The sequence below is a fragment of the Suricata suricatta genome, chromosome 12, assembly GCF_006229205.1.
Source record: "Suricata suricatta isolate VVHF042 chromosome 12, meerkat_22Aug2017_6uvM2_HiC, whole genome shotgun sequence".
Lineage (NCBI taxonomy): Eukaryota > Metazoa > Chordata > Mammalia > Carnivora > Herpestidae > Suricata > Suricata suricatta.
Window position 1 is genome coordinate 35,012,813 of NC_043711.1, and position 11,147 is coordinate 35,023,959.

At 38.3% G+C, this 11,147-nt stretch overlaps 1 protein-coding gene across 2 annotated transcripts in view; it reads right to left on the bottom strand.

The window, feature by feature from the left end:
- The window catches only part of TAFA4 (TAFA chemokine like family member 4), a 173,583-nt gene that overhangs the window by 21,296 nt on the left and 141,140 nt on the right, over nucleotides 1-11,147 (bottom strand). The window lies entirely within an intron of this gene.

Genomic DNA, 11,147 nt, shown 5'->3' on the forward strand with positions numbered 1-11,147 from the left:
ATCTGAATTATGGAATATTTTTAATCAATAAAGTTAGCCCTTCCACAAAACAACCTCTCTATTATTCTGAAAAATCTCTCATCCTTCTTTTGCATACTGTATTAACTGTTGGTGGAAGCAAATGTCAATCACCGGCAAGAATAAATACTAAGAAAAAGTTTCATTTGTGAAACACATAAAATCAGATCCAATTTCCAGAGAATCAAACCACCATCATGAGAGAATGTTTTCAATCCACTACAGAAGAAAGCATTAGGAAGTGATTAAAACTATAAACCTAATTAAATTTATAAACACAAATGCTGATTTCCCATAGGTAATTGTACACAATTGTAAAAATTAAGTAAAAATACATTGTCATTACAATGTCGGGAAAGTAGCATGGGAATTGAGTGCTGCATAGGCAGAAAAGTGAGGACTTCAAAGAGTTGGTGAAAAGATTGTGTCTCTGGTTTTCAAATGCAAGCAAATGTCATCAGGACAAACATTCCCTGAATGGCTAGCCAGGTAGTGGGGGTGGGGGGAGCCCCCAAGGTGAATTCATCCTCAGTCCTCCAAGAGGGCCTCGCCCTCCCTGCTGGCCACTGTTTGCTCGGCTGCCACAGTAAAGTGTCACAAGCTGGGGGGCTTAAACACCAGATCAAGGTGCCGGCCAGTGCAGTTCCCCGTGAGAGCTTCCTTCCTGGCGTGCAGCACCCAGCTGCCTCCTCACTATGCCCTCATGTGGCAAAGACAGAGTACTCTGCTTTCTCTTTTTTTTTTTTTCTTTCCATGAAAACACCAACCCTGTCTTATGACCTCATTTAACCTTTCCTACCTCCTCACAGACTCTGTCTCCAAATACAGTCACATTTGGGCATTGGCACTTCAACATATGAATGCAGGGGGGGAACACAAATATTCCATCTATATATCAGCCATCATGTATTATTTAGATGTTTTTATTTATTTATTTATTTATTTATTTATTTAGACAGTGAGTGAATAAATGAATGAATGAACAGAGGAGGGGAAGAGAGAGAATCCCAAGCAGCCTCCGCTCCGTCAGTGCAGAGACCCTGCAGGGCTCGATCTCGCAAACCGTTAAGATCATGACCTGAGCCGGTATCAAGAGTCAGAGGCTTAACTGACTGAGCCACCCAGGGGCCCCACACTGGTTAGATTTTAAATGACTCTAGAGAGTCATGAAGACAGCACTAAACCTCCTTAGGAAAAGAAACGTGTTTTAGCAACTTAAAATTGTTGACGAGTGATTTGGACATTTACTAATATTATAGTTGCTTAGAATTTTCCTGCTATGTAGATAACCACCCACAAATGCAAATAGATTTTTTTTCCTTGTCAAAAGTGTCTGAATAATAAGCTTGCTGGTCTAGGATTTTATTCACTTATATAGAACACTGACTACTGTACTTCATTGATATTTAAGATACATATTTTTCTCATCTTTAAATATTTCAGGAGCTATCACAACTGATAGCATCTTATCACTGTAATTGGCAATGCGTTTTTTCCTAGAAATACACAAAATAGCAGTCTGTCTCACAATTGATGGCCTCTAAGATTTGATAAAATAGGGTAGTTTGCAGGCACTGTTTTAAATTCATTACAAATACTTTCCTATGCGATCTTATAAAAATGCTATGATGTGAGTACTATTTTCATTTCTTTTGTACATTTAACGAAATGTACAGACATTAATTTGCCCAAGGTCACACAACTAGAAACTGACAAAAGGAGAGAGGTGAACCCAGGCAGTGTCCACACTGTCCGAGAATGCGGGGGAGAGGCAGCAGCTGCCGTAACTACTATTTCACTAAGTGGAGTCTAAGTGGCATCTCCACCTCAGCCCGTCAGTCACAGGCTCACTTTCCCACTGGACACGTTTGTCCACCATGACGACAGTGTTTGCAGGACTCCGTAGAGACACTATTTCTAATCCTCTGTGTACTGGTAACACTGGACTGTGGCCTTTGAGTAAGAATGTGCCTCATGTCTTTGTAATCTATAGTCCCTGGCAGAGGCGATGAGTATTCAGAAACAAGTACTTAAAAGGGCTCAAGGAAGGACAGCAGAAGACAAGGATCCATTGCTTCATCTTGTACTAGCCAGGGCTCTCCAAAAAGAACCAATAGGAAGCAAGTGTATACACATATTTATTATAAGAAACTGACTCACGTGATTATGGAAGCTGAAAATTCCTAAGGTCTTCAGGGTAAGTCAATAAGATGCAGACCCAGGGAGCCAAAAGTTCAGTTCCAAGTCTGAGTCCAAAGGCTTGAGACCCAGGAGAACCAATGTTGGCATTCTAGCTCCAAGACTGGAAGGCTCAAAACTCAGCACGAGCTGATGTTTCAGCTTGCAAAGGCAGGGTAAGATTAATATCCCAATCCAAAGTCAGGAATAATTCTCTCTTACTCAGGGGGAAAATCAGCCTTTTTGGTCTACTCAGCCTTCAACTGATTGGATGTGGCCCACCCACATTAAGGAGGGAAATCCTTACTCAATCTATCAATTCAAATGCAAAACTCATCCAAACACCCTCAAAGAAATACACAAAATAAAGTGTGACTAAGTACCTGGGTACCCCATGGCCCAGTCAAGTTGCTATATAAAATTAACCACCATAAACAGCATACATAGGGGGTGGGAAGGGGAATGAAACTTTTAAAACAGATAAGAAATTTTCACGATAAACTCAGTTTTCTAGAAAGGCACAAGAGGGATGCCTTGTTCAATAAGATTAGTACCAAAGAGTGGCCACTGCCAGTAAACTCACTTAAAGATACATTTCTCTCTTCAGCAACAGGAAACATTTTGGTTGGGGAGCCATCTTGAAAACTAAACTAAATACCTATATAAAAGACCCAAGCCATATGAGAGGTTGCAGCTGAAACTTTTGATATGGAATTTATCTTACTGTTTCAAGGTCTGAACTGGGACAGATAAGACTAAGTTAGTTATCCAGGGGTAGAGCTGCTCTCTGAAGAAAAACTGGCCAAAGAGAAAACTAAACACTAACCGCTTGGTGCTGTCCCTTAATCCCCGGGAGCTGCTGGGCCATTTCCCGGACAGTTTTGTCTAGGTAGGTAGAAGGGAAGATATTTATTTCTATTTATTTAACCAACACTTGGATACAATACGCTACAGACAAGACACTGTTCTCAGTGCTCTTGAAGACATATCTTCTAAGTGGGGAAACTTGACATTGTTCCTTGATGCCTTTCTACACTTCTGACCTTGCAATCAGCTGACGTACTTTCTTTAAAAACAACAAGAACAACAAAAAACAAAGGTGACTGAAGATATTAGCAAACTATAAAATGTAAGATACCTAGCTCTTCATTTACCTGAAGGTAACATGGACATCATCTAAAGTATTATAATCATTCCTAAAACATTAATTTATTACTAAGCAATTGCTGTAGACAATGGACTGAATTTATCTGGAGAGTAAACTGTTGAAATGCTTATACATTTTTCCTTATTAACTATGGTTTTTAGAGATGTTGCAAACAAAGGAAATACCCATTTGTCTCAATGCAGTGAAGGCCCTTCCATTGCTAAAGAGATAAAATAGAAAACCTCATTTGCAATAGAAATTCTTTCACTAAAACTACTTGAAAGCTAAGAGAGAGACAGGAGGCATCTGATTAGGGTGACTTGCTTCCTGCTATTATTTCCCTTGGATCCTTTTTCTTTTGTTCAAATCCCTTTTCTCCCTTCCTTCTCTTGCCCAGCACAAGAATATACACCCTTAAAAGGAAGCCTCACAATCCAGTGATCTTCTTAGAAGGCATTTATTTGATTTGAGTGTGGTTTTCTCTATGGCATTCTCAGCCTTTCTCTCCATGAAAGCATAACAGAGTAAAGAGAATGTTGAAAAGAAGAATTCATGAAATGAAAGCAGACAATGAGACAGTGGCTAGTCACTGCCTTTGCAAAACACGCCTAGTATTCCTGGTTGTGGTTCTCTTATAATTCTCAACTTCCTCCCACTATGCCTGCCCCGGCTTGGCCTTCAGTCCAAAAGGGCTAAGTCCTCGTACCAATGTAAAACTATGGTAGCCATGGGACCAGCTGGGCAAGCTTAGTAACAGACTTGTGGAGACCAGAATCTGAGCCCAGACTAGGTACCAGGCCCCCTGCTGGCAATGATGGTAGAGCAATAAAGAAGAGACATGGCCTGTGGTCTCAACAAGTGGAGAGACCAAAGAAAATACCTCACAATACTCTCAAGGAGGAAATGGCCTTCTCCTTCCCTTCTGGCAACCACAGAGGGAGCCATGGCCTTGCGGTCAGAACTGCTGAGCTAGCATGCCACCTTGCAGACTTGGGTAATTCCACGCAAATGCTCACTCTCATTTTCTCAGACACAAGGAGTGTATGATCTACCTCATAGGATGATTATGCATTTTAAAGTGCTTAATGAACACAGTGAGCTACTTGAAAAACCATGGATGTCGAATAAATGACTTGGGTTTTTTTGTTGACACGTGTATTCAGTAAGTATTTGTTGAGCATTTACTCTGTGCCAGCACATGGAAACAATGCTGAACAAAACAGGCCCCCGAATATCCACTTCCTCAAGGACTTTTCATATTTTAGTGATAAAAGAAACACAAGCAGGAAAGATCCCATTTAAAATAGGGAAGCCTCAGAAACTAACATTGAGGGAGAAATTAAAGCAGTAAGAGAGTAAGTCCTGAAGGTATCAGTGGGAAAGAGGCTCTTCTAGGTGGAGCTATGTGAGAGAAGGAAAAATTAATAGTGGATGCCAGAAAGATAATGGAGGCTGAATGGGCAGATTACAGAGGGCCTCCTGGGTGACTGGGAGCTTGGGGTTTTACTTATAATGGGGTGGGAAGTCCCTAGAAATTATGAACTGTGAATGACCTGACCTATGTTTTTAAAAGATCTACTATGATCAGAAGAGACTGAAGAAGAGTAAGGATGAAAGCAGGGACATAGCGCCTGCCACATAATCCGAGGAGAGGTGACAATAGCTTGGACTGTCAGAGCAGTAGAAATGGTAAGAAAATGCTGGCTTCTGGATGTATTTAGAAAGTAGAAGTGACAGTATTTGTTGATGGCTTAAATTGAAGATGTGAGAGGAAGAGAGGAATCAATGCTAGGAGCTTGGTTTTTAATTTTTCAATGCCAATTAGATTTTTAACTGAGGAAGATCTAATAGGCAGTAAGACATTTGAGTCTGGAATTCAAGAGAGAAGTCTGGTTTTCAGATGAACAGTTACTCACCACTGGAATATAGGATGGTATTTAAAGTCATACCACACCAAATAAAACCACCAAAAAAATTATTTTAGCCAGAGGACCAAAAAAAATTGTTTATATGCAGAGTTTGAGAGAAGAGAAAAAGCAGCCAGTGGCCTAAAAAGAACCAAAAGTGAATGCATTAGGTCAAAGAGTTGAGTTCAAGATGGTAACATAGCAAGATCCTGAACTCAGCTCCTCTGACCAGACACAACACGTCTGCAGCTATATATGGAATAATTCCCTCGAAAGGGACCTGAAATTTTACTTTAGAGAGCCTCTACAACAAAAGATAAAAGAACATCATTGAGACGGGAAGAGGCAGAGACATGACCTCACCAGGAAACACCAGCCTCTGTGCATCACAACTAGAAGAGATTACAGAGGTACAGAACTTTTCCTTGAGAAGCAAGGGATTCGATCTCCACATTAGACACCCTCAAGCCTGCACAGGATAGACAAGCCCAGGCTTTGAAAATTGATGAGGATTATGTTCAGGAGAACTACCAAACTGTGGGGACTGGAAAAACTGTGTCAGTGGGCTCATGTGCACAATCACTTGACCTAAAACCAGTTTGGTTACACCCATCTGAAAAGCACATACCCCCTAGATAATGGAGACCCACTGACTAATTTTACAGTGTCTGTTAGAGAGGCGGGAGACAGAAGACTCTCCAGAGGAACTGAGACACTAGTGGGAGCCATTTTTGTGATCTCAGTCTACCTTACTAACACTGGCACTGAATGGGTATCATTTTAGAATTCTCCCTCTAACTTGCTAGCACCAGTGGTTATGCCCCACCGACAGCTCTGCCCACACACAAATGCACACAGGCAGTTACTGATGAACCCCAACATTGGGCCAGGGGACAGACCCACCCACCTGACATGGAGTAACAGGGTATTTATAGTAAATATTAACAGAAATAAAGATAAAAAATCAGAATAACACAATTATAGTTGAGAACTTGAACACCTCACTTACACTAATGCACAGATCATCCAGACCAAAAAAAAAAATCAGAAAGGAAACATTAGCCTTAAATGACATATCAGAACAGATGGACTTAGTAGATATATACGGAATCTTCATCCAAAAGCAGCAGAAAACACATTCTACTCAAGTGCACACAGAAAATTCTCCAGAATATATCACACTTGAGGCCACAGAACAAGTCTCAAAAAATCCAACGAAACTGAAATAATGTCAAGCGTCTTATTTGATGACAATGGTATGAAACTAGAAATAATTACAAAAAGAAAACTGCAAAAAAAAAAAAACCCCACCAAAACATGGAGATTAAACAACTTGCTGCTGAAAAATCAGTGGCTCTTTGAACAATACATTTAAAAAATACCTAAAGACAAATGAAAATAAAAATATAATAAAGCAAAATCTAAGGATGCAGCCAAAGTGGTTTCTAAGAGGGAAGCTCATAGCAATGCAGGTGTACCTTAAGAAATAAGAAAAATATCAAATAAAAAATCTCACTTTACACGTAAAGGACCTAGACAGAAAAGAACAGTAAAGCCCTGGGGCACCTGGGTGGCTCTGTCGGTTCAGCGTCCGACGTGACTCAGGTCATGATCTAGTGGTTGGTGGGTTCAAGCCCTGCATTGGACTCTGTGCTGACAGCTCAGAGCCTGGACCCTGTTTCAGATTCTGTGTCTCCCTCTCGGGCTGTGCTGTCTGTCTGTCTCTCTCTCTCTCTCAAAAATAAAAACTACAAAAAAATTTTAAATGAATAGGTAAAGCCCCAAATTACTAGAGGAACAGAAATCATGAAGATCAAAGTAAAAAGAAATGAAATAGAGACTAAGGAGAATTTATTTATTTTTAATATAATTTATTGTCAAGTTAGCTAACATACAGTGCATACAGAGTACTCTTGGCTTTGAGAATAAATTCCCATGATTCATAGCTTACATACAACACCCAGTGCTCATCCCAACAAGTGCCCTCCTCAAAGCCTATCACCCATTTTCCCCTCCCCGTATCAACCCTCATAGTTTCAAACAGAGAGGCAAACCATTAAAAAGATAGTTTAAAAGATCAGTGAAACTAAGTTGGTTCACTGACAAAATCAAACTAACCAAAAAATATATTAATAAAATAAGAGGACTCAAAATTTGAAATGAAAGAGGCAAAGCTATAACTGATATCACAGAAATACAAGTATCAAGAGACTACTACAATTATATGACTTCAAACTGGACAAACTATAAGAAATGGATAAATTCCAAGAAACATTCCAAAATTGATTCAGGGAGAAACAGAAAATCTGAATGGCCCAATTACTAGTAAGGATATTAAAATACTAATCAAATATCTCCCAACCAACAAAAGACCAGGACTAGAGGTCTTCACTGATTTCTACTGTATATTTGAAAAAGAATTAATACTTATCCTTCTCAAACTCTTCCAAAAACTGAGAGCGGGTAAAACTTCCAAACACATTTTATGAGGCCAGCATTACCTTGATACCAAAACCAAACAAGGACACCATATTCACAAAAATCACAGGTCAATATTCTTTTTTTTTTTAATTTAAAATTTTTATTTTTTTTTACTTTATAAAGTTTCATATTTTTTTAACATATGCAATTATTTTCCATCATTTACAATATAGTAGTTGCAATGACACTCCAAACAGGTCAATATTCTTGATGCATATGGACACAAGAAACCTCACTAACGGACTAGAATACATAATTCAACAATACATTGAAAGTATTATATATTACAATCAAGTGGGATTTATTCCAGACATGCATGGAAGGTTCAACCTCTGCCAATCAATCTATATAATACATCACATTGATGAAATGAAAGATAGAAGTATACAATCATTCTCCAAAGATAAAGAAAAGCACTTAACAAAATTCAACATCAATTTATGAGGTAAAGACTCAACCAAGTGGGTATAAAGGGGATATACATCAACATAATAAAAGCCATATATAACAATCCTACATTTAACATTACACTCAATGATGAAAAGATGAAAACCTTTCCTCAAAAATCTAGAAGACAAGGATGTCCATATTTTCCACCATGGTTAGGCAATAAAAATAGATAAAAAGAAATCAGAAAGGAAAAAAGAAAACTTGCCATTTGCAAATGACATACTACATTTAGAAAAAAACCACTGGAATACTGGAATAAATGAATTCACTGAATTCACAAGATACAAAACCAATATACAAAACTATGGGCAATCCTATACACTAAAAAAAAACCTACCAGAAAGAAATTAAGAAAACAATACCATTTACAACAGTGTCTAAAAGAATATAATACCTAGGAATAAATTTAACCAAGGAGCCAATGGCATGTTTCATAGAAGCAGATCAAGTCATTCTAATATTTGTATGGAACTACAAAAGACCTTAAACAGCCAAGCAATCTGGAGAAAGAAGAACAAAACTAGGGGTATCAGGCTCCCTGGTTTTAAACTACACTATCCAAAACAGTATGGTACTGGCAATAGAAACAAATGGACCAAAAGAACAGAACTAAGAGCCTATAAAAACACAAATATATATAGGGGTAATCTATAAGGAGGAGCCACGAACGTACAGGGATAAAGAAAAGTCTGTTCAATAAATGGTGTTGGAAAAACTGGCACATATGAAAGAATGAAACTAGACCACTATTACACCACACACAAAATTAATTTAAAATAGATTGACTTGAATGGAAGACTTGAGACCATAAAATTCTTATAAGAAAAACCAGGCAGTAAATTCATCAGTCTCAGCAACATCTTTGGGACTCCAAAGGCAAGGAGAAAATAAACAAATGAGACCACATCAAATAAATAGCTCCTGCACGGCAAGGAATTGTATGTTACCACTTATAAACAATTCAGAAAAACAATGGCAAGATAGGGAGATAGATTTTTAATTGGAAGTTCCAATATGATAGGATATAATAGGTGGTAAATCTTTTAAGAGATACAAAGATGTTCATTCTACTTTCCTTCCAACCTTTCTTTAGGTTTTTATAAGCTTCCAAATAAGAAATTGGTGGGTGTAGATGGAGGCAAGCTGACATTACAGGAAATAACTAGAAGACATTATAGAGTTTTAGACCCAAGGTGCCTCTGTTTAAGAAGCTAATCTACCATCTCTCTACTTCTATGAAGTTTTCAACAAGGGGCCTCACTTCTCTTAGAGTTGGTTTCCATATCTGCAAAATAACAAACCTTCAGAAGTTTGATGTGAGCATAAAGGTAATATAGGGGGTGCCACATGGCATATAGTAGCTGCTCAATAAATATTTGTAATAGTAATAAGTATATACTAAGTGTAATCATTATTATTACCACTATTATTATAAACTATTAGGTTTTTTAATGTTTATTCATTTATTTTGAGAGAGAATGAGTAAGTGGTCAAGGAGCAAAGAGAGAAAGAGAGAGAACCCCAAGCAGGGCAGAGTCTGATATAGGGCTTGATCCATCTTGAAATCAAGAGTTAGACATTCAACTAACTGAGCTACCCAGGTGCTCCAATTATAAACTATTTAAATAACTATTAAACTGGGAAGATCTGGGGCACCTGGGTGGCTCAGTCAGATAAGCATCTGGCTTTGGCTCAGGTCATGATCTCACGGTTTGTGGATTTGAGCCCTGCATTGGGCTCTGTGCTGACAGCTAGCTCAGAGCTTGGAGCCTGCTTCAGATTCTGTATCTTTTTCTCTCTCTCTAACCCTCCTCTGCTCACACTCTCTCTATCTCTCAAAAATAAATAAAAAACATTTTTAAAAAATTAAAAGAAAAACTGGGAAGATCTAGGAAGAAATATAAAAAACTAGGTTCAGTTCATTTTCCAAAAACTTATACTTCTTGGAATAAGGAAAAAGTAAATGCCTTCGAGGAGCAAAAAATCAGAAATGCAAAGGCCCTTGACCCAAGTGATATTCATTGTATCTGAGATCGTCAGCCATCTTTGTTTAAAAATTTTCCAACCTGGCACATGAATCCATTTACTTCCCCCCAACTATTCATCCAGCACCTCCTCAAACCCTGAGCTCTCTCATCAAAGACCAGTTGATACCAAACTTAGGCATTTCCAATGACGTGAGTCATGACTGGACACTCCAGTTCCTATTTCTCTGGCTCCTGGTTTTACTACTGCCTCAGACTTTTAAAGGTTTCAAAATCAGCAGGATCACCAGGAGACAGGAAATCAAATGAAGTGCCTCCTCACGCCCAGTGAATCAGACTGAGCACCTTTCTTCTGAAAGGGGAACATAATTGCAGAGACATAGGAACGATTGCCAAAAGCCTTTCCATTTAGAAGCAACTGATGAAGCAGAGAGCCCACACCCCACTTCACCCGTGCCTCCCCTCGGAGCCCCGTCTGCCTCCCCTCTTTCCTAGCACACAAAAAAAGGAGGGGGACAATTAATTATAAGGTTTATTAAAAAAAAAAAAAGACAAGTGAAATTGCTGTATTCAAAGAACATGTTTAAAAAGCGATACATACAAAATAAAAGCAAAGGAGAATTAAAGGTAAAATAAACAAAAAGACGTCTTTTAGTCCCTTTCAATATGTGCATTTGTGATTTCAGTAACATTTCAGACACGGCTGGATAGATTTATTTGTTCTACTAAATTTGTATGCAGAATCATCTCAGTAGACAAAAATAAATGCACATATAATGTAGAAATTGGTGATAGGCTTCTATTTGTACATTTAAAATACAAAAAGTATATATGTATTTTTAACATTTCCCCTTGGGAAATTTTGTTCTATTTTACTTTCTAACTGAAATAGACTCTCTAGCAAGAAACTACATAATGTTTTTCATCATACCCTAAACAGTATTTTAGGTGTTACACTCTTATAAATATTATTTTTGTTGA